This window comes from Hyla sarda, chromosome 10, assembly GCF_029499605.1.
Source record: "Hyla sarda isolate aHylSar1 chromosome 10, aHylSar1.hap1, whole genome shotgun sequence".
NCBI classification, from domain to species: domain Eukaryota; kingdom Metazoa; phylum Chordata; class Amphibia; order Anura; family Hylidae; genus Hyla; species Hyla sarda.
In genome coordinates this window covers 92,959,317-92,984,098 of record NC_079198.1, presented here as the reverse complement: position 1 = coordinate 92,984,098, position 24,782 = coordinate 92,959,317, and the positions used below count along the sequence as shown (strand labels likewise).

The window sequence follows — 24,782 nt, the reverse complement described above, 5'->3', positions numbered from 1 at the left end:
GATGTGTCAGCAGAGAGCACTGTGGTCAGACAGAAAGGAAATTAAAAAAGAAAATAACTTCCTGTGGAGCGTACAGCAGCCGAGAAGTACTGGAAGGGTTAAGATTTTTAAATACAAGTCATTTACAAATCTGTTTAACTTTCTGGCACCAGATGATTTAATTATTATTATTTTTTTTTCCCAGTGGAGTACCCTGTTAACATGCTATATTATAGAGAATATGTATCAATATGTCGATTTGTATTGGCATAAACTATTGAGCCCTGCCTTTTACGATAATAAAAAAGATTACAAACACTGATACATATTGTGAATAGAATTAGTACCGCGCTGAAGAATTGATATAGCAGGATAATTATCTGACAATGTAAGTGACCGGCAGATACAGCAGAGCAGATTCATCTTTCTTTAGCTGGATTCCCCTGAGTATTTCTGACAATAAACAATGCTCGGTGTTATCATGAAGAGGCAGGATATAACAAGCTAGATTGGAAGCGCACATCCCACATTTGTTACCACTTGGCTCCCAGGGGTTTTATTGCAGGAAGCTTGACAAATGTCCACTAAGGGATTAAAAGCCTTTCATAAATCCCTTACATCAATTCATTTTTGATATGATGCATTGCTGAGTAATTTCTTTGACTGCTGGCATTTTACGTTACCTGTCCCTGGAGCATTAACTCTTCCCTTACCGAAACAGAAAGCAGCACAGTAAATTGAATCTTGCCACTATGTAATGTATTTGGTTGTGTATTTGATAAAGCTGATAATATGTGTCAGATGATGGCAATGCTGTTGTGTCATTAGATGCATATATGGAAGTGACACGTATTCTCTTAGTTCATCACAATATTATATATATATATAAATATATATATATATATATATATATATATATATCTATCTCGACCTGCGATGGCCCCGACATACGATAATATCAACATGAAGGCAGCATCAACATACGATGCTTTTGTACGTCGGGGCCATCGCTTAAACGGCTAACCGGCAGCGCAGACTGCTTCAGCTGCAGCCGGATAGCCGTTTAAGGTGCCCCGTGTGGTCCGGTGATGGTCACTCACCTGTCCCCGATGTTCCAGACCGTCCTCTTCGGGCTCCTCTGCATCGCTGTCGCTCTCCTTCGTCATCATCACGTCGCCGCGCACGCCCTTCCGTCATCCAATAGGAGAGGCGTGCGCAGCGACATGTTGATGGCGATGAAGAGCGATGTTCCCGGCCAGTAGAGACAGTCCGGAGCGGCGGTGACACCCCAGGGACGCGGCGACAGCGACGAAGGGCGAAATCCAGGGCAGCAGTGACAGTCCAGAAAGACAGGGACAGGTGTATATAAGTTCCTATACTTTACATTGCACGGATCCCTCAACATACGATGGTTTCAACTAACAATAGTTCATTTGGAACGAATTACCATCGTATGTTGAGGGACCACTGTATAGATATATATATATATAGATATATATATATATATATATATATATATATATATATATATATATATATGCAATGGATAAAGGCAGCACACCACGATGATGTAATCCAAAAACTGTGAATTTATTCCATTCCATATTGGAAAGTTTATGTTTTAAGGCAGTGTCTCCCAACAGCTTGAGGCACCCTAGTTGGGAAATACTGTTTAAAAATGTTGTTGCTTGGATCTCACCCCTATACACAGAAAATGCTGAAATCAAGTACAGGTGCACACAGGGCCAGCTCTGCCTGTAGGCAAAATAGACAGCCACCTAAAGCATCCTCTTGATGGGGGGTGCTCTGCTTGCCACAAGAATGTTACAGTGTGTCACCCCAGAAGTAAGGTGGGGCATGTCAAAGGGCGGGCCAATGGAGGAGTATATGGGAAGTCAAAATTAGCTTTCCTAGGCACAGGCCCACAGATTCTTAATGGTAAATAGATGATGTCAGGATAATTTACTTTCTGCCTGCAGCCACCACTAGAGGGAGCTAGTATAATATATATAGTAAAGGAGAACTCTGGTACTGACCTTTTTATCCGCTATCCACAGGATAAGTTTCTGATCGAAGGGGGTTGGCAATCTCCTGCCTGCCGCCCCAATTCTTCTCATGCACGGAGCGACCACCTGCACACAGAAGAAGTCAGTCCTGTTTCCATTGGTACACACATTGTGATGCACAGCTCGCTGTGTTAAAATGTCATTCAGGACAAGTTGTCAGTTTTTATGGTCCATATTTTAAGCTTTAAAAAATGTCAGGCTGAAAGCAATTTTCTTGCATTTTTGGAACGTTCCTTAAGAAGTATTTTGCTGATTTTCTTTGTACGTTTGTACTGCAAATGCTATTATGCATTTGGGGTAAAAATGGCCTAAACACATGCATAGTGCCATGAGTGACCGGAAAATCAAACATTGCAATTTTATGGCTATAAAATGTTATGGGAAATGGAATTTGGATGGGATTTCTGAACGGAATGCTTCAGGAAAAGTCTGCTTGGAAATTCGGTAGCATTTAAAGTCCCATTGCTTTAAATGGGATTCTGCTGCACTGTGCACATAGGAGAATCTCCATAACAAATGTTTCCATTGCAAAAATTCCAATTCCATTCTCAGCTGAAAGAATGAACATTCTTGGAAATGCGAAATCGGGTAGAAAACAGACATGGTGCACATCTACAATCTTGTATAATGATCTGATTGCTTCTCAGCATAATATCAAAAACTAACAGGTTGTTAGTACACATTTTTGATCAAAAAGTACAAGCCCACTCGCCACGTCAAGGCCACCTATTTAGAGTGGGTCCCTAACGTCCCTAGCATAAAATGGCATAGCACTGGGCGGCGACCACCATCGCCGTGACACCAGTGCCCACAGGGGGGGGAACGACCCACTGGCAGAGCGGCCCCAATGCCACTCAAACCAGTCTATGGGCCGCACCTCCCCGCAGACACGGCGCCACAGCAGCAACGGACGCCGCACAGCACCACACCAATGTGAACAAGGTGTAATAGCTCACTTACCATGCTCTCCCAGTCAGACTGGGAGGCTGCTAGGAAAGAAATGGTCCATATGTAGCTAACTATTTCTTATATAGGGTTGGGCTGAGGGGGTGGGGAAGAGTGCAGCACATGTTCAAACAAAAAAAAAGGAAGGGATAGAAAATACAGTGTGAATTCGGGTAGAAAACAGACATGGTGCACATCTACAATCTTGTATAATGATCTGATTGCTTCTCAGCATAATATCAAAAACTAACTGGTGTCGCAGCTGTGGTGGTCGCCGCCCAGTGCTGCGCCATTTTATGCTAGGGACGTTAGGGACCCACTCTAAATAGGTGGCCTTGACGTGGCGAGTGGGCTTGTACTTTTTGATCAAAAATGTATACTAACAACCTGTTAGTTTTTGATATTATGTTGAGAAGCAATCAGATCATTATACAAGATTGTAGATGTGCACGCCTGTTTTCTACCCGAATTCACTACCTTTTTTTTTTTTTTGAACATGTGCTGCACTCTTCCCCACCCCCTCAGCCCAACCCTATATAAGTAGTAGTTAGATACACAAGGGCCATTTCTTTCCTAGCAGCCTCCCAGTCTGACTGGGAGAGCATGGTAAATGAGCTATTACACCTTGTTCACACTGGTGTGGTGCAGGGCGGCGTCCGTTGCTGCCGTGGCGCCGTGTCTGTGGGGAGGTGCGACCCATAGACTGGTTTGAGTGGCATTGGGGCCGCTCTCTGCCAGGGGGTCGTTTCCCCCCCCCCCCCCCCCCCGTGGGCACTGGTGTCGCGGCGGTAGTGGTCGCTGCCCAGTGCTGCGCCATTTTATGCTAGGGACGTTAGAGACCCACTCTAAATAGGTGGCCTTGACGTGGCGAGTGGGCTTGTACTTTTTGATCAAAAATGTATACTAACAACCTGTTGGTTTTTGATATTATGCTGAGAAGCAATCAGATCATTATACAAGATTGTAGCTGTACACCATGTCTGTTTTCTATCCCTTCCTTTTTTTTTGTTTGAACATGTGCTGCACTCTTCCCCACCCCCTCAGCCCAACCCTATATAAGTAGTAGTTAGCTACACAAGGGCCATTTCTTTCCTAGCAGCCTCCCAGTCTGACTGGGAGAGCATGGTAAGTGAGCTATTACACCTTGTTCACACTGGTGTGGTGCAGGGCGGCGTCCGTTGCTGCCGTGGCGCCATGTCTGTGGGGAGGTGCGACCCATAGACTGGTTTGAGTGGCATTGGGGCCGCTCTCTGCCAGTGGGTCATTTCCCCCCCCCCCCCCCCCCCCGTGAGCACTGGTGTCGCGGCAGTAGTGGTCGCTGCCCAGTGCTGCGCCATTTTATGCTAGGGACGTTAGAGACCCACTCTAAATAGGTGGCCTTGACGTGGCGAGTGGGCTTGTTCTTTTTGATCAAAAATGTATACTAACAACCTGTTGGTTTTTGATATTATGCTGAGAAGCAATCAGATCATTATACAAGATTGTAGCTGTACACCATGTCTGTTTTCTATCCCTTCCTTTTTTTTTGTTTGAACATGTGCTGCACTCTTCCCCACCCCCTCAGCCCAACCCTATATAAGTAGTAGTTAGCTACACAAGGGCCATTTCTTTCCTAGCAGCCTCCCAGTCTGACTGGGAGAGCATGGTAAGTGAGCTATTACACCTTGTTCACACTGGTGTGGTGCAGGGCGGCGTCCGTTGCTGCCGTGGCGCCATGTCTGTGGGGAGGTGCGACCCATAGACTGGTTTGAGTGGCATTGGGGCGGCTCTGCCAGTGGGTCGTTTCCCCCCCCCGTGGGCACTGGTGTCGCGGCGGTGGTAGTCGCCGCCCAGTGCTGCGCCATTTTATGCTAGGGACGTTAGGGACCCACTTTAAATAGGTGGCCTTGATGTGGCGAGTGAGCTTGTACTTTTTGATCAAAAATGTATACTAACAACTAGTGTTGCTCGCAAATATTCGCAATTCGAATTTCATTCGCGAATATCGCATATTCGCGAATTCGCGAATGTTCACAAATATAGCGCTATATATTCGTAATTACGAATATTCTTTTTTTTTTCTTTTTCACAGTACACATCACAGTGATCATCCCTCTCTGCTTCCAGCTTATGTGGTGTAAGAAGGCTCTAATACTACTGTGTGAGACTGGTGTGCGAATTTTCGCATATGCGAAAATTTACATATGCTAATTTTCGTATATGCAAATGTTCGCTTTTGCTAATTCTTGTATATTTAAATTTTCGCATATGCAAATTTTCGCACACGCGAATATTCGCATATGCGAAAATAAAACAATATTACGAATATGCGAATATTTGCGAATATGACGAATATTCGTCCATATATTCGCGAATATTCGCAAATTCGAATATGGCCTATGCCGCTCAACACTACTAACAACCTGTTAGTTTTAGATATTATGCTGAGAAGCAATCAGATCATTATATAAGATTGTAGATGTGCACCATGTCTGTTTTCTACCTGAATTCATTCTTGGAAATGCATTGTTGTCTATGGAGACAGCCCATTTACAAGGGAACCTAGCACCAGCGGAACATGCTATTTGCGGAATATCTGACTGTGTGTTCTGGGCGGACATTCAGCAAATGTTCCACCGTGTGAACAAAGCCTTTTACTGTGATGCACATCCGTGAGTCCATTCACTTACTGTTCAGGCTATTTTCCATAGGTACACATTATTTTGCTGGACTTAGTAGTGCAGCAGACCATGCTATGGAGTACAGCAAAATAATCATGTACACGCCGGAAGTAGCTTGAACATAGCCACTAGCTACAGTAACCGTCAAGCCATGAAAGTAAATGGAGCTGCTGCTGCACAGTATAGGTGGGTAGGTGGGCATCCCATTTTGACAAGATGCTAAAGTACTGTGTACCTGGAAAACTGTATGAACCCAGTCTAAAAGAAAACAAATATTTTGTAAGCTCAAAGTCTCATCAGATAAGAGAGAAGAAATAAGATGCTTTTATTTTTCTGTTGGATTTTTTTTTTTTTTTACAATAGAAATATGTAATAAAATTTAAACACATTACACATAAAATTAAATTGACTACCATTTTAACAGTGATGCATACTGTGATGAAAAACAAAAAAAGAAACACAGCCGCACATCTACCGTTTGCATTTTGATCTACTTGCTTCTCAGCATAATTTCAAATACTAACAGGTTGTTAGTATACATTTTGATCAACAAGTACAAGTCCACTCGCCACGTCAAGGCCACCTAGTCCCTATCCTAACACTGGTGTAGAGTGGGTCCCTATCCTAACACTGGTGTAGCGCCGGGCGGCGACCACTGCCCCTGCGACACCAAGCCCATAGGAGGAATGACCCAGTGGCCCCACAGCCCCACTGCTGCCCGACCAAGCCCCTCCTGGTTCTTGGCCACACCACTCCACAGACAAAGCATCACAGTAACAATGGCCGCCACAGAGAACCACACCAGTATGAAACCTACCATGTGCTCGGGGTAGGTGGTCGCCGCCCGGCGCTAAGCCAGTGTTAGATTAAGGACCCACTCTGACTAGGTGGCCTTGACGTGGCAAGTGGGCTTGTACTTTTTGATCAAAATGTATACAAACAGCCTGTTAGTTTATTAAATTATGCTGAGAAGCAAGTAGATCAAAATACAAATGGTGGATGTGCGGCTGTGTTTCTCTGTTTGTGTTGTACACTGTGATTAATTTTGGTAATGTAACCAGTAGTGTTGAGCATGAATATTCGAATTGCGAATTTTTACCGCAAATATATGCACTTCGCAATTTTCGCAAATATTTCGAATATAGCGACATATATTCGTTATGCCGAATATTCTTTTTTTTTCACATTTTTTTTTTCACAGTACACATCCCTTCCTGCTTCCAGGTTATGGTCAAAAAGAAGGCTTCCATATTATTTACTGTGTGAGTTGTTGTGGAGCGCAAATATTTTGTATCGACCCCTCCCTTCTTTTAGCTTATGGGCCAATGAGAAGGATGCAAATACAGTTGTCAGAGGTTAGCAACATTACTAGCAACCAATGGGAAAGTAGTTACCATATTTTCTGGTGTATAAGACGACTGGGCATATAAGACGATCCCCAACTTTTACAGTTAAAATATAGAGTTTGGGATATACTCACCGTTTAAGACTACCCATCTACCGCGATGTACGGTACCTTACCATTGTTCCCCCACACTAGGTAGGCAGCATAATTCCCCCTACATTAGGTTGTCAGCATAGTTCCCTAACATTAGGTTGTCAGCATAGTTCTCCCACATTAGGTTGTCAGAATAGTTCCCCCCACATTAGGTTTTCAACATAGTTCCCCCACATTAGGTTGTCAGCATAGTTCCCCCACATTAGGTTTTCAGCATAGTTCCCCCTACATTAGGTTGTCAGCATAGTTCCCCCACATTAGGTTGTCAGCATAGTTCCCCCACATTAGGTTTACAGCAAAGTTTCCCCACATTAGTTTGGCAGTATAGTTCCCCCACATTAGGTTGGTAGTATAGTTCCCTCACATTAGGTTGGAAGTATACGGTAATTCCCCCACATTAGGTTGTAGTTCCCCCACATTAGGTTGGCGGTATAGTTCCCCCACATTAGGTTGTATATCCCCACTTTAGGTAGGCAGTGCCCCCCCCCCCCCACAGACATACAGCCTTCAACCATACACAAAGTATGGATGGAGGCTGTATGCCTATGTACTGCCTCACCTCAGTGCTCCGACCACCGCTCCTCCAGTCCTGGGCCACAATCTACTTCTATGGCCTATAGGCCATAGCAGTAGGTCCCGGGACTGGAGGAGCGGTGTTCAGAGCACCGAAGATGACTTGTCACTGGTAACTTACCATGCGCGCATGTCTTTGCTGCTCCGCTTCGCTCTGCCGTTTCTATGGGCGCACGCGCGGGATGTCAGTGACGGTTCTGCATGTGCTACCTCCCAGCGGCCCCTGCATTTTAAAAGTTAACGTGGGGCTGCAGAAAGGTAACCTGGACATCCTTGTGTCCCGAAAAAATATTTCAGGACACAGGGATGTCCCAAATGGGACGGGGGAAATTAATCTTGGCCGTGATGCCTGGGGTATGGATAATCCATACCCCGGGTTTCCCAGTCGACTGCAGCATCAGGCGTATAAGACGACCCCTGACTTTTGAGAATATTTTACCGGGTTTCAAAAGTCGTCTTATAGGCCAGAAAATATGATAGTTGAAAGATATAATCACACATGCATATTTTGCAAATTTCATTACAGATTTTGCATGGAAAACCAGTGAAATCACAGCCATCAGGCGATACAGGGGATGAGAATTAGTTATTTTTTTACCTACTACTGTTACTTTAAATATTGTACTTTAGCACATAAAATGTAGTAGTAATCAAAGTGGGTGTGGAAAATGTGTGTTTCCATGGAAACAACAGGAAAGGTGAAATATGAGCATCTAATGGTTTCAGCCTTTTCATGTTTCTTCTTTTGAAAAGCTCCTACATTATCTAGCATTTTAATATCTTATATGCTGTGTATGCTAAATTTATGGAAATAATTAAGATACTGGATCTCAATATCCTTTAATGCAGTTTTCAAATCATTGAGTAGATGCCTGTGTGTGAAGGAGGTAACTCTTACCATCTACATTGCTCTCTTGACTTGTTTTGCTCCTTGTCTTTGTATGCTGCCTTTTGCCTTTAATTGATGCTGTATTGGTTGGTTGCAGACAAGGCCAGCCCAAGACATTGTGCTACCTGGGTCCAAGAATTAAATGCTGCCCCCCCCCCCCCCAAATAAAAAAGCACAAACACACATGCACATATACTTATATCAAGGATGTGAAATTCCTATTGCCCGAAGCCCGAGCAGTTCCGGGTACCAGACAGGTGAATAATTCAGCCCCTTAGCCCTGCTTCAGACAAGTAGGGCCGGATCTGAAAGCACCCGACAAGTACGGTGACGCTCAGAGGAGTGTGTGGAGCAGGCTCCTGACTCATGTCCGCTCCATACTCTGCAGCCTGCAGCTGTTTTCAGTAGCCAGGGGCTGCCGCTAAAAGCCAGCATGCGTTGATTGCCGCGGCTGGCTCTTAAAGAGTACCTGTCATTAACAAAAACTTTTAATATGTTGTTCATAATCATTAATGAAGACATATTGTAATATATCTTCATTAAAAAATATTAATATTTATACCATTTTTTTCATTTTATACTTTTGGCCACTTGGGGTCTCTCTTCTATGCCTGGTCTGCAGGCAGCTTCCTATGCTTTTCATAGTAAGTGTACTAGGACTAATGCTGAAAGGGCTCTGGTCCTTCCACAGGAAGTTCAGTACCCTCAGCTCAGGACTCGCCTGGAGCAGCACTGTGAGCTACAAGCCTGCACATGCCTCTCATATGACAGAGGCCAGTCACCTCTCCCCCCTGCTCTGTGTTCTCCCTGCCCTCACCACATGTTATCTTATACATTGTATTATCTCACTGCACTATCTGCTCTGTGCCCCCCCCCCCTGACATTCATCTTAATTACTGCCTTTGTAATTGCTCCCACTGCCCCTGGTTCTCAGCATTGACTTTTTAGTGCAGAGAGACACAGGAGAGAGAGAGACAGAGGCTGCCATCCCTCCCCTGTACTTAGTCTGTATGCACACTGCAGAGCAGTGTTTCCCAACCAGGGTGCCTCCAGCTGTTGCAAAACTACAACTCTCAGCATGCCCGGACAGCTGTTGACTGTCTGGGCATGCTGGGAGTTGTAGTTTTGCAACAGCCGGAGGTACCCTGGTTGGGAAACACTGCTGCAGAGGGAGAGCAGCATACAGGAAGACAGGCAGAAGCAGAGTCCTGGCCAGGCTTCATGTGACATCATGCCTGCCGGAACCCGCCTCCTTCCACCCCTCAGAAAGACAGTGCTCCTGAGCTAATGAAGAGGGATAAAAAAAGGTATTTCCACAGCGTTTTAAACCTCAATAAACACAGGGATAGGCATAGTTAGAGTAAGGGACAGATGGGGAGGGGGATCAGGGAAAGTTTAGTTGATGACAGGTATTCTTTAACCCTTTAAATCGCCCCTATCAAAGCTGACAGTGGCGTCTAAAGGGACCTGTGAATGCTCCCTGGTGGGCAAGTGGGGTAGATCGCCACCCTGCAGTGCGATCGCGGGTGGGGGGTAGCTCTTGACAGACTGATACAGTGACTTGTCAGCATCCCATGCCCCAGACACTTCCAGCTCACAGGGTAGGCCAGTCCGGCCCTTACAGCAAGGCAAAGTGTTATAAACCCCTATTGAGGCTCTCTGTAGCGCAGAAATAGCCTATTTAAATAGAAAGTCTGTAGAAAGTAACTGTTTATAAAAAGAAATGAGCACATTAGAGGGGCACCTCCAATTGATATACACAAATGCAGTTGCCCATAGTAACCAATCAGATCACTTCTTTCATTTTTAAAAGGCCACTGAAAAATGAAAGAAGCGATCTGATTGGTTGCTATGGGCTACTGCACTACTCTTCCTCTACACAGGTTTTCATTAATCTCCCACATATCTGGTAATATTTGTGAAAGTGTGATATTGGCATAGGCTCTCAAATAATTGATATACAAATAGATCTTTTATTTGAATTGTCAAATGGACAATGGGGAAGATTTATCAAAACCTGTGGAGAGGCAAAGGTGACCAGTTGCCCATAGCAACCAATCAGATTGCTTCTTTCATTCTTCACAGGCCTTGTTAAGAATGAAAGAATCGATCTGATTGGTTTCCATGGGCAAATGGGCAACTTTGCCTCTCCACAGGTTTTGATAAATCTCCCCCAATAAGTCTAGGATGCAAAATTCTATAGAAGATTAAGCACTACAGCTGGTTAAGTGGTATGTGTTTGAATGATGTAAACAGTTGAATGATGTTAACAGCAGCAATCCGCCATTACCAGTGGTCACACAGGGCACGCTCTACGATGTCTGAGTACATTGCGAGTGCACACGGCGACACTGGAGGCACACAATAGGGTTGGGTCACCACCGGATTCTCAGCTGCAAATACATTATGTGTGACCCTACTCTATGGGAAGAATTTATCAAACTATTTACCTTGTTTTTTTTAGTCTCAATTTATCTCATTAATTGTTGCAGGCAGTTTTCATGTGACTTTTCAGTGACTTTTTATTTACAGAATTTCAGAATCATAACCACATTGCGGACTGCTCCAGTAGAGTAATTTTTTTTATTTTTTATAATTGTTTATTTTCACAATTTTTAAAATTTCCATAACAAAGGGAAACAGTTACACAAAAATCATATCAACAGGAAAATAACAGTAAAAAATAAGGACAATAAATAAAAAAGGAGAAGGAAGAGTATTGAGGGGAAAGAATAAGAGGTATTGAGTAGTAGACCACAGGGGGACCTCCTCATCATGTGTCCAACCGTCAAATCTCAGTAAAAAGGAGGTCTCATGTTTATAAATAAGTCAAGCGGCATGGAAAAGATTATTCTGAATTAAGAACAGTAATGGAAAGCAAAAATAAGGAGGCAATTATAAATTACATAAATTGAGTGATATCATCACCATTGAAATTAGTTGCTTTTGACGGTTTTGAGGATTATAAAGCAAACCATCAGATGAGCTCAAAGTGAGACCTTGGAAAATAGTCGAGAATGTTCGACATGTATAGTCAGAAAATATGATAAATAGGGAGGATCACAAGACAGATGAGGAATGGTTAGAGGGAGATACAAACAATAGAGGCAAGTAAAGAGAAGGAAAGAGAAAAGAATAGGCCCGCGCAGGCCCGAGCCCGAGCTCCCATATCTCACAGTATTGTTTCCGATTCCAAGAATTTATCCCAAGACTCCCAAATTTCATAAAACTTTGGTAAGAGATTATCTGTCGCCGCTGAGAGATATTCCATTGTTCTGATTAACGATATTGTTACGCCGAGCGCTCCGGGTCCCCGCTCCTCCCCGGAGCGCTCGCAACTTCCTCGCATTTGCAGCGCCCCGGTCAGACCTGCTGACCGGGTGCGCTGCAATGTCTCTCTCAGCCGGGATGCGATTCGCGATGCGGGAGGCGCCCGCTCGCGATGCGCATCCCGGCTCCCGTACCTGACTCGCTCCCCGTCGGTCTTGTCCCGGCGCGCGCGGCCCCGCTCCTTAGGGCGCGCGCGCGCCGGGTCTCTGCAATTTAAAGGGCCACTGCGCCACTGATTGGCGCAGCAGGCTTAATTAGTGTGTTCACCTGTGCACTCCCTATTTATACATCACTTCCCCTGCACTCCCTTGCCGGATCTTGTTGCCATTGTGCCAGTGAAAGCGTTTCCTTGTGTGTTCCTAGCCTGTGTTCCAGACCTCCTGCCGTTGCCCCTGACTACGATCCTTGCTGCTTGCCCTGACCTTCTGCTACGTCCGACCTTGCTCTTGTCTACTCCCTTGTACCGCGCCTATCTTCAGCAGTCAGAGAGGTTGAGCCGTTGCTGGTGGATACGACCTGGTTGCTACCGCCACTGCAAGACCATCCCGCTTTGCGGCGGGCTCTGGTGAATACCAGTAGCAACTTAGAACCGGTCCACCAACACGGTCCACGCCAATCCCTCTCTGGCACAGAGGATCCACCTCCAGCCAGCCGAATCGTGACAGATATTTTGTTCTTCAGATGTTGTAAGGTAGGTATATCCGTAGAATTCCAACGTTGAGCAATTAAGCCCTTGGCTGCAATTAAAATATAATGAAATAGTCTAGTTTAATTTCTCTGCATGCCCTTGGAAGGGAGGTTGAGGAGGTATGTTAAAGGGTGGAACGGATTAAGTGTGTCTTTTTGCAAAAAGTTGAAAATATATTGCACACTACACTAACTTTAGTATGGGGTAACGAACACAGACGTAAATGTATGTCCTTTAGCAGAGGCACGTCGTGCACCAGGACGTATATTTCCTGCCAGCATCGGAACAGTGCTCGCGTCATGCACTGCAGGTCCCAGCTGCTATCAGCAGCCAGGGACCCGCTGGTAATTGCAGACATCAGCGATTGCGCTGATGTCCGCCATTAACCCCTCAGATGCCCTGATCAGTACAGATCACGGCATTGCAGAAATACGCCTATTTAAATGGATGCTGCCACTGGGATCTGATCATCTAAAATGGCGGCCGGAGGTCACCTCACGTGCCTCCAGCCGTCTCCTGAGATCAAGCAAACCAGAGCAGAAGATGACCGATAACACTGATCAGTGCTATGCCTAATCATAGCACTGAACAGTATTAGCAATCAAATGGTTCTTATAAATAGTCCCCTATGGGGACATAAAAAGTGTAGAAAAAAAAAATTAAAAAAAGGAAAAAAAAATCCCCACCCTCAATAAAAATGTAAATTGTCCTTTTTTTCCCATTTTACCCCCAAAAAGCGTAAAAAAACATATTTGGCATCACCGCATGTGCAAATGTCCAAATTTTCAAAATATAATGTTAATGATCCTGTACGGTGAAAGGCGTAAACGTAAAAAATAAAATAACTTCATATAGGCAAATATGGTATTTATAAAAAGTACAGATCACGGCGCAAAAAATGAGCCCGTATACAGAAAAATGAAAAAGTTATGGGTGGTCAAAAAAGGGCGATTTTAAACATAGTAGCCGACATTTATCATTGTCTTTAGACTGTTTTTTGTGTCTACAAAAGGCAAAAAAGGCGCAAGCAGGGTTTATTTGCGCCTTTTTTGCGCCTTTTTGTTTACACATTTCTGCTGATTTTGAGTTGCAATCCAATGATTTTGGCAATGCACATGATATAGAAGGGATTTATGAACTCCGCCTTTTTGTAAAAAGGCGCAAAAAAGGCGCAAAGCCACTGAAAAGTGTCTAAAACTACACCATCCCAGATCTGGCGTAGCTTTTTGGTGTATGTGAAAAGAGAAATTTCAGAAAATGTGACCTGCACAAAATGTATCAAATGCTCTGTGAACATTTAATAAATTTGGTCCTCCTACACATTATCAACACACAAAAAAAGGGTGTAAAAAATTCTTCACTTACACCTACAATGATAAATGTGGGCCACTGATTTTGTACAGAAAGTTTCATATTTTTTAAAAGCAGTAAAATAATAGAAAAGTATGTAAAGATGGGTATCATTGAATTGAACCACAGAATGAAGAAAACATGTGATTTTTACGGTAACATGTACAGTGTGAAAACAAAACCCTCCAAAATTTGCTACATTTTGGTTTTCCTTAAAATTTTCTCCCCCCCCAATTTTTTTTTTTTTTTTTTGGGGGGGGGGGGTGTCGTTTGCCATACATTTTAAGGTAAAATGAGAAATGCCATTACAAAGTACAATTGGTCAATCAAAAATCAAGCCCTCATATGGGTCTGGCGATGGAAATATAACAGAGTTATGATTTTTAGAAGGCGAGGAGGAAAAAACGAAAACGCAAAAATAAAATTAGCCTGGTCCTTAAAGGGGTACCCCACTAGAAAACAATTTCTTTCAAATCACCCGGTGCCAGAAAGTTAAACAGATTTGTAAATTACTTCTATTAAAAAATCCCAATCTTTCCAAAACTTATCAACTGCTGTATACTACAGATGAAGTTCTTTTCTTTTTGAATTTCCTTTCTGCCTGACACCTCTGTCAATTTTAGGAACTGTCCAGAGTTGGAGACAATCCCCATAGCAAATCTCTCTTGCTCTGGACAGTTACTGACATGGACAGAGGTGTCAACAGAGAGCACTGTGGTCAGGCATAAAGGAAATTCAAAAAGAAAAGAACTTCCTCTGTAGTATACAGTAGCTGATAAGTACTGGAAGGATTGGGATTTTTTAATAGAAGTAATTTACAAATCTGTATAACTCTCTGCCACCATTTGGTTTAAATGAAAACGTTTTCCAGTGGAGTACCCCTTTAAGGTCAAAATGGACCTAGTCCTTAAGGGGTTAACTAACTTCCACCGGCCCTACATCTAACCTGGCAGCATGATTTGGCTGTGGGACAAATTTATCATTTGCGGTGATTAACTTTTACCACACATGTCAAAATCACCACAACATCATGTCAAAATCACCGCTACATTTGGGACCTAAACCTGCACAGAGAGAAGACCATAAATAATGAACTCCCCCTATGTCTAGAAAAGTTGAACACATGACCGAGAATACATTCTTCATAATGAGTAGATAAGTTTGGCACCCTCATACGACCCAATGTGGTTTATTATGTCATTGTTGAGAAGGTGCTTCTTCCCCTAAAAGCATGTTGTATGGAAATGAATTAACCACAGTCCTGTTTTCATTATTTCAACAGCAGGTAAGATCTCTGTAGGACCACTGTAGGACTTATGGGTGCTGTAATGGAATGTATAAAAGATTAAGCCCTTACTGAGGTTTTTGAAAAGAGCCCCTCATCCATAGGCTGGTTAGAGAATATCTACTGCTGGGACCCAAAACAATCATGAGTAATCACCAGGGAAATCTGGCAGCCCTGCAAAGCAACCATAGTGAAGATAAAGCGTCATGCCGTGTTCACTGAGATCAACAAAATATCCTTCAGACACTCTTTTTAGTTATTCCACATTCTGTTTAATAGATTCCAAGCAGGGGACCCATTCTTCTATATGCATATGCCCCAACAGGGCACATGAATGTAATTTTTTCAAGGTAGACAACGGCTTAAAGTATACAACACTTTTGGTGTAAAATAGGATTTTATAAATTTTTTATATTTTCTACATAACATCAATATAATAAAAAGGAGAAAAACATGTTGGTGCATGTTGTACTTTGAAGAAAAGCCTTTATTTACGGATAACTGCTGTTTTCAATCAGTTCATTTCTATTGAAGTCCTGGAGCATGCTGGTAGTAACTCCACGTTCCGAAATTACAAAAGATAAGAGAGTATTGGCATTGCGGTACCTATTCACTTTCTTTAATTCCTCATGTATATTTCAAAATACACGAGAATACAGTACACGAGTGTCTCATTTAATTTTTTATGCATTGGCCTTAATCCAGTATTCAATACTGCTTTTTAGTTTTGCTTCAAAAAAATGTTTTAAGCTTTCTCCATAATATATACTGGCAAGATAATATGCTGTATATAATTCTTCCTACAGTTTTTTTATTTTATTTTACAGACTATTTTATTTGTCATAAAACTTGGCTATTTCAAAGGGACTTTTTCAAGTTTTACCTTAATTGGAATCTTCAAAGGCTTTTTAGAGTTAGAATACGGTTATGAAGGCTCACAACTGAATTTGACAATGAACTATTAAAGCTGTGTTGGTTTTTAAACTCTAAAATACAAAAAAAAAAAATAAGTACAATTGAATAAGAAATTAGCAACAATGAAATAAATAGTAATAAGAAATTCTTAAAGAAGAAACCCTATATCTAAATGTCCCATTAGTACATATGGACACCATAGAAATAGACCCTTTATAAGAGAGTAAGGGTATGTTCACACGGCAGATTTTTGTGGAATATCCACACAAATATTCTGCAATGACATTTCTCTGCAGCAGAGTCCCGGGATTCTGCTGTACTGTTTATACGGCAGAATTTCCGCACCAGGTGTTTCTGCCGCAGAAATTCTGATTCTGGCATCCTCAGAAAGAATAGACATGTCTATTCTTTCTGAGGAGTCCACAAGGAAATACATTGCCATCTAAGACAAGACATTTTGGAGTGGTCATAGCGCTCACCGCATCGGACAAATGTGTGGAATATCCGCAAGTGTTTACTGTGCAGACATTCTGCCCATTTTCAGAATGCGTGAACCCGGCCTTAAGAGCAGCTCTTGCAATGGAGGCCTATGCATTACATGGTAACTTTCAGGGACTGACCAGGGGACAGGGAGATTGAGGCCTAAACTGACCCTAAAATTGATCTCCCTGCCTACTTGCCCATCCACCCTAAATGGTGGATCGACTACTGGGCGTCAGTCCCTCCCTGAACTAAAGTGCAGGGGCCAAAAAACACATACAAATAAACAGTCGGTCACAAACCAGAAACATAACAGGAACATAGAACTCTATAACAGATTAAATCCAGAAGACACAGATCAGTGAGCAGCACAGGGGACACTATGGATCAGTGGTCATGAACAGAGGACATGATAGATCATTAGACATGAACAGAGGACTCAGTGGTCTTGAACAGAGGACACTATAGATCAGTAGTCATGTACAGAACTCTGCACACTCTTCCCATATGAGCCAGCCTTTAGTAATTTGATAATGGTTGTAACCAGCGCTCCCCGTCAGTAATCGGCAATGTCCGGAGCCTCTCGGCTCCGGGAACAGAGCCACGCCCATGTACAGCGTCACATGGGTGGTGCTCATGTGACGGGTCCCGGAAGCGCTGGTTTACAAAAGGACGCCGGCGCGCATACAGGGCGCGTGTATCCCGGCAGACGGTCGGGTCCCCTGCCACTGCAGGACGTGCGCGATTGTTCGCCTTCTTTACTGTAAGTACAAGTCCTCCTTGGGATGCCTTACTTATCTAAATGTATGAGGACTCGGTGTATGTATGTTCTTCTTAACTAAGATGTACCCTGGTCTGTTTCTAGGCAGCTCAGGTCTGGTCTCCTATAGTTCATTGTGAGTACAACCATCATTAACTGTTTTGATGAAGATAGGGTAAGCCCTCTTCTCTTCTTTATTATATATATTTAGTATCTGTATTTGATCTTTTTTCAGGTTATCTGGTACATCTATTTACAGTACAGTGGACCTGGAATTATTCATATAGGAGGCATTTTTGAGACATTCCCCTACTATCATTGGTATCATTCCAGAGTGGGTTTATCGTTACCCAGAGGGGAGGTGTCTTGCATTGGATGAACAAATCCTTTAATATAATCTAATTTTTGCTCCACCTGGAGCGGTCTAGAGCTGCAGTGTTGCACTTTAATAAATGTGGTCATTAAAGGCTGTGACCATTCATATTACTCTCTATATAGGATTATTAACCCTTTTGAGTGTTCAATTAACCCTTTGTGTGTTGTGTTACCCCTGAGGAAGCCTGGTTATATATGTGATAATGAGTAAACTTAACCAGGCAGAAACGCGTCGGGTGTACTTGGGGTTATCTCTACGCATACTTAATGCAATCAGATATGTATTGTGAATGGTTCGCTTAAACATACCAGGCGATCATCATAAATAGGATACATACATTAATTATCTATAATTATTATTTGGTGATAGTATTATTATATTGCACTAATATTGTGGTGAATTTTATCTAGCTATACAATTAAATGCTAAGTTTTACGGCACCTTTATAAATATTTTTCTTTAGTTTTTGATCCGCAAGGTGTAGTCGCTAAGGCAGACGTGAGGCCCTACTACTTACGTACTATAACATGTACAGAACTCCAAAGATCTGAAATCAAGAACTAATAAACATAGAGTTCAAAACACCAGACAGGAAAATGGATGAGTCTGAACAGACTTTAAGAACAGACAGGAATATAGCATAGTCCTCCAGAACCTCCAGTAGACACAAAGTCCCCATGAACCAGTAACAGGGATGTATCGCTAATCAGAAATAATCACAATCCCTCCGAACACCTCCAGTAGAAACAGAGTCCCCATGGACAGGTGACAGGGATGCCAAGTTACAACTCAGAAAACGGATACAACAGGATATATTTATAGAACACTGTTCACACTGAACACAAGACAGGATAAATCACAATATAGCATAGTCCTCCAGAACCTCCAGTAGACACAAAGTCCCCATGAACCAGTAACAGGGATCTATCGCTAATCAGGAATAATCGCAATCCCTCCGAACACCATCAGTAGAAACAGAGTCCCCATGGACATGTAACAGGGATGCCAAGTTACAACTCAGAAAAACGGATACAACAGGATATATTTATAGAACACTGTTCACACTGAACACAAGACAGGATAAATCACAATCCCTCAGAACACCTCCAGTAGACAAGGAGTCCCCATGGAACGGTAACAGGGATGCCTAGTTACAACTCAGAAAAACAGATACAACAGGATATAATTATAGAACACTCTTCACACTAAACACAAGAGAGGATAAATCACAATCCCTCAGAACACCTCCAGTAGACAAGGAGTCCCCATGAAACGGCAACAGGGATGCCTAGTTACAACTCAGAAAAACAGATACAACAGGATATAATTGTAGAACACTGCCTCTGAGCGCCCCACGCTACCTCACATACCGATCCGGAGGAGCAGCCTGAGATGGGAGCCGACTAAGCAGTACTTATGCGGTGAGTGCAGGACACCTGTTTGTTTCTTCTACATTTGAATTATAGAACACTGTTCACACTGAACACAAGACAGGAATCATCAAAATCCCTTCAGAACACCTCTAGTAGATGCAGGAATAACAATACCCTCTGAGTTCCCATGGACAGATAACAGAGATGCTTAGATACACAGGAAACAGATACAACAGAAAACACAATGTGAGCAGACACATAGCAGAAAGGATAAACAAATCCTAAAATGGACTATACAAACCTTGATTAAAATCTACTATAGGCATGCCACCTAATCATGGCTAAAAACAGAAAATACAGAGTGCATGCTAAGGCAAAATAGTAGACTAAAAGCTCAAATCTTTTCAGAGTATTTCACCAAGAGCTGCATGTCCAGCATGTTAGCAAGTCAAGATGTAATGATCTCAATCACCAGCCCAGAGGCTAGACTGGGCTGACTTTAAATAGACACACCCTAGGAGCTATTGGCTAAAATGCCAAAGGCATTAACTATTCCCAGGCCAGGGAACATAAAACTGTTCACACACAAGCAAATCCAATAGCTGTGTGTGAACACAGACATGGCATTAGCTAATTCATCGGAAAAGGTGGTAAAAGGTGCTAGAGTCTCTGATGCATTTGGTTTGAACGTTGTATTGTAATACCAACATAAAAATATGACTTTGTTTGGCAATATAAATCTTTCCAAAGAATCTCTAAATCATTAAAGCAGTCTCAATCTGTCCCACTATGTAAATTCCACATTGTGTTCCTGAGACATCAAAGGGAATACCCAATTTAGAAGCTCATCCCATCATCTGAGCAACACTCTTCATCTTCTTGCCATTTCAGTCTCTGAATTTATAAGGACACTTGATGTAATAGCATCATGCAGGGGATTATGGCAGCATGCAATAACTCGACTTTTGGCCTGGTACATCTGCACCCTTATAAGCACCACTTCTTCTTGATGCAAATACCGTAGAAACCTATGCCAGAGCAGGGAGCCATAAGCTATCTGCCTTGCCATTTGCTCCGTACCAGGCTGTTTAAGGCTTGCTTCCTACAAGATGGCAGGGTTGCGCACAGGTTGATTTCCCCTGTTTGCTGGCAAAGCTTGTGGTTGGTGTGGTGACGTAAGAGGAAGGGGTATAGGTGCAGAATGGGAGAGAGATGTGATTATATATTTTTGCATATGCATTAATGTTATTTGGTGCGTCTTTGGCTAATAATGTGTCGCATTTACGTCCACACTTTGTTAGCTCTGGCTATTTAAAAATGCAGTGTCCTCTTAGACACTGCCTGTGAAAGAGCTTATACTCTGTAGCAAGCTATATCCTGCATCTGATTCTGTATTCTGGTTCTGTGACTTTGGCTCTGATATTGGTTAACCCTTTGCTATTTGATTTGGTACTTCTGTTTTCCTCTTGGTTTTGTGATCCAACTTGCTGACTATCCTTTCTGTTTGTTTTTCTTCCCCTGAGTTTAGTATCCTGTTAAGTCCTGACTGTTTCTCTCTGACCTTTACTGTATTGTGTGTAGTTTGATGTTTTGACCTGAGACATCCTTGCACTTATTCCAAAGTAAGGGGTGTCTTCTAGGTGTGGAGTTGCCCTTTAGGGACAGGGGCTCTGGGTGAGAGCAAGAGTGCACTGTGTCCCTGCCCATACATGACTCTTATGGTAAAGAAGGCTTGTCGCTCCTGCAGATAAATATTTTTTTTTCTCTAGAGGATGTGCACTCTTGTATTTTAAGGGGGTTTACCTGCAGCAATTTTTCCTCATGTTTTTTGTATAAGTTGCTAGTATCCTCTCTTATCCATGTTTCTTCTCAAGACTAAACAAAATTCAGTTAATTAACTGAATATTCATATACTCGTCCATGTGCCTTTAACCGTTATATGACACGGGCTCCCCACTCGAGCCTGCGTCATACCGGCCAGGCCCCAGCTTCTTTTAGCTGGGAGCCGGCGTTAATAGCCAACATGCGGCGATCACCGTGGGTGGCTATTGACCCTTTAGATCGCCGCTGTCAAAGTTGACAGCGGCATCTAAAGGAGGCTGTGAACAGTCCCATGGGGTGGATCGCCCCCCAGCAGCGTGATCGCAGGGGGGGGGGCGATCGATTGTGGAGGTAGCTGGAGGGCTTACCTCTGCTGCTGCGGCTGTCTCGGCTCTCCCATTGATAAAGCCTGGCAGGACCAACCTTTATCAATGGAGCGCAGATCACACAGATCAATGTGGTTCTATGAATCACATTCATCTGTATGAGGAAACTAAGGATTCCTCCTAAAATTCCCCAAAGGGAACTAATAAATTGTAAAACAAAATGTTTAATATAAGTTAAAAAAAAAAAAAAAAACACCATAATCCATTCATTACTAAAAGTTCATATCACCCCCCCCCCTTTCCCAAATTCCATATAAAAAATATAAAAACATAATAAAAATAAACATATGTGGTATCGCTGCGTGCATAAATGTCCGAACTATAAAAAATATAATGTTCATTAAACCGCACGGTCAATGGCGTATACGTAAAAAAAAATACCAAAGTCCAAAATTGCGTATTTTTGGTGACTTTGTATACTCTAAAAATATGTATAAAAATCGATCAAAAAGTCCCATCAAAACAGAAATGGTACCGATGAAAACTTCAGATGATAGCACAAAAAATTTGCCCTCATACCACCCCAGATAAGGACATATAAAAACGTTATAGGAGTCAGAAGGGGACAATTTTAAACATACTAATTTTGGTGCATGTAGTTATAATTTTTTTAAGTAGTGAAATAGAGAAAAAACTATATAAATTGGGTGTCATTGTAACCGTATGAACCTACAGAATAAATATATGGTGTAATTTTTACCGAAAAGTGCACTGCGTAGAATCGGAAGACCCCAAAAATTACAATGTCTTTTTTTTTTTTTTCCCCAATTTTGCCCCACAAATATTTTTTTTCTGAATTTGCCCTAAATTTTGTGGTGAAATGATTGATGTCACTACAAAGTACAATTGGTGGCGCAAAACATAAGCCTTCATATGAGTCAGTAGGTGCAAAATTGAAAGTGTTATGATTTTTAGAAGACGATGAGGAAAAAACGAAAGTGCAAAAACAGAAAAAAATTTGGTCCTTAAGGGGTTAAATCTTTATTCATAGTTAAGATGTTCCATGCCCCTTTCAGTTTAGTTGCCCGTCTCTGTACCCTGCCCAGCTTCAGGACGTCCCTTTTATGAACCGGTGCCCAAAACTACACATCATATTCCAGGTGAGGCTGTACCAATGTTTTTTAAAGTGCTAGTATCATGTCTCTCTCCTGTGAGTCCATGCCTCTTTTGATACATGACAATATCCTGCTGGCCTTAGAATCAGGTGCTTGACATTTCATGCTGTTGTGTAGTCTATGATCTGCAAACACACCCAGATCCTTCCCTACCAGTGACTCTCCCAGTTTTACTCTTCCTAGGATATATGACACATGCAGGTTATTAGTTCATAGATGCATAACTTTACATTTATCCACATTGAACCTTGCTTCCCAAGTGTGTCCAAGTCCCATTATAATTTATGTGCATCTTCCTTAATCAGAACCATGCTTCAAAGGTTACATTTTTTTTGCAAATAAAGAGGTGGCAAATGTTGGATAAATTGTGGTTCCCATCATTGTTCCTGAGAGCTAACAATAGTAGTGGTGAGCAAAAGCAAAGCACCTTTTCACAGTGGTCCAAAATGTGATTAAATGAACAAATGTGCTAAAATATGGGCTAAGGGCAGTATCTTTATTTTTCTCCCCATGAGAGGGCACTATGTCCATATGTGGGAGGACTGGTGCCTAATAATTGGAAGAAAGGTAGACATTTTTATTGTGTGGGGACATAAAGTAAAGTTACTGTGTGATGCCTAAAGATTATTGTGTGTGGGCACACAAATATGGGGACAATTTTATTGTGCTAATGTAGTAAAAAAAATTGCAAAAACCCGTAGAAAAAAAGTTAGCATGCTATTTATACTGCACAATGAATGCCATGAAAAAAAAAAGAATAAAAACAATAAAGTTTTTTCCCCATTCTTACTGCCTGAAAATTGAATGTTCCCAAAAGGGTACATAAAAATGCCATATTCTAGCTACAACAATAAATAAATAAATAAAAATAATGTAGGGTGGGCATCCAGAATTAATTTACTGGTGAGCCCTAGGCAGTCAAGTCTGACATTTCAGTTATGAATACAGCTTCTATACAGATGACTATATACTTATGAGAAATGAAAATGTGGAGCTCTAATCTAGATATCTGTAATCTTTTTGTAAGCCAAGATAGTGCTAAAGTCTAAGATACTCACCCAAGAAATAGAAGAAAATCATCTTTATCAGAGAGGCATGATCCGTACCATGCCCCATACATGCAGCCGTTCTCACATTTTTCTCCCTACAGCCTCTTCGCTTGACAGTCCACACTTTCTGCAGCCATGCAGAGCAAGTTTGGCTGCAAATGGACAAACTCGATTGGTCTTTGGACATTTGAGTTTGTTCAAGCATTATTTATGGCCTTCAAAGTATTTTACCAGTTATTGTTTTTAATAGCTCCTTCTAAATGCGATCCACGTATTATCTTTTTTTCTTTCATTCATTCAGCTCTAGAAGAAAAAACAATCCTGTCTGTGACATTTTGAAAACTGAAACCTCAATTGCCATAGCTATAAATCCAACCACGAAAACTGAGGATTGTTTAAAAAGCCATGAAATTCCATAATGCAAACGGCTAAATAACTGCAGTAAAATGCAACAGAGCGATACTGAATACTCAACACATTTGTATTACTTAAAGCAAGGCAATCAGCAGCTGAATGAACCCATAGAAATGCTGAGCAGCCTCTCATTCAATGAAATGCTCATTAACCTGACTCCGATTGATAGCACTTCTCAAAGAAATTGACCATTTTTCCTTGGCTGATTCTCCACTGTAGTGCTTCTAGTTCAAAGTTGTAAGGAAGCATTAAAAATTCATTAGGCAACATGACCTAGACTGTTTTCCTTACCAGTAAAGGGTACAGTGAAATGTGACCATGTCATGGATGCCTGGATGCTAGAAATCTCCACAAAATATTCCAGACTGAAAATAAATTAATAACATTTTTTTTTTCACTTTGTAATTTGTTCATCAATGCATGGTACATCACTTTTCTATTATTAGCTTATAGTGCCATAAGCAATTATATGCCCCTCTCTCTATTCACTCTATTTCTTTACATTCAACCAAATCTAATATCATGTCAAGGGAACTATTGTTTTAACTAACAGAGGACTTCTGATGTCAGAAAAAGTTTTCTTTTCTATTGATAAACTTATTAATGTATCAACACATTTAGACTATGTTCACATGGGAGAAATGCTATGTGCATTCTGACAGGTTTGATGTGTGCATATAAACTGAGTGAAAACCTTATTCCATTATCTTTAAAGGGGTACTCCAGTGGTAAACTTTTTTTTATCAACTGGTGCCAGCAAGTTAAACAGAATTGTAAATTACTTCTATTTAAAAAACGTAATCCTTCCAGTACTTATCAGCTGCTGTATA

General features: G+C 42.0%; 1 long non-coding RNA gene across 1 annotated transcript; it reads right to left on the bottom strand.

Moving 5' to 3' along the window:
- Positions 1 to 2,012: 2,012 nt before the first annotated feature.
- Positions 2,013 to 21,027, bottom strand: LOC130293681 (uncharacterized). Its single transcript, XR_008848261.1, has 3 exons — positions 20,971 to 21,027; positions 16,147 to 16,249; positions 2,013 to 2,111 (listed from the first exon to the last, which is right to left on the bottom strand). It is a non-coding gene; the product is annotated as an uncharacterized LOC130293681 (long non-coding RNA).
- Between the last annotated feature and the right edge of the window lie 3,755 nt (positions 21,028 to 24,782).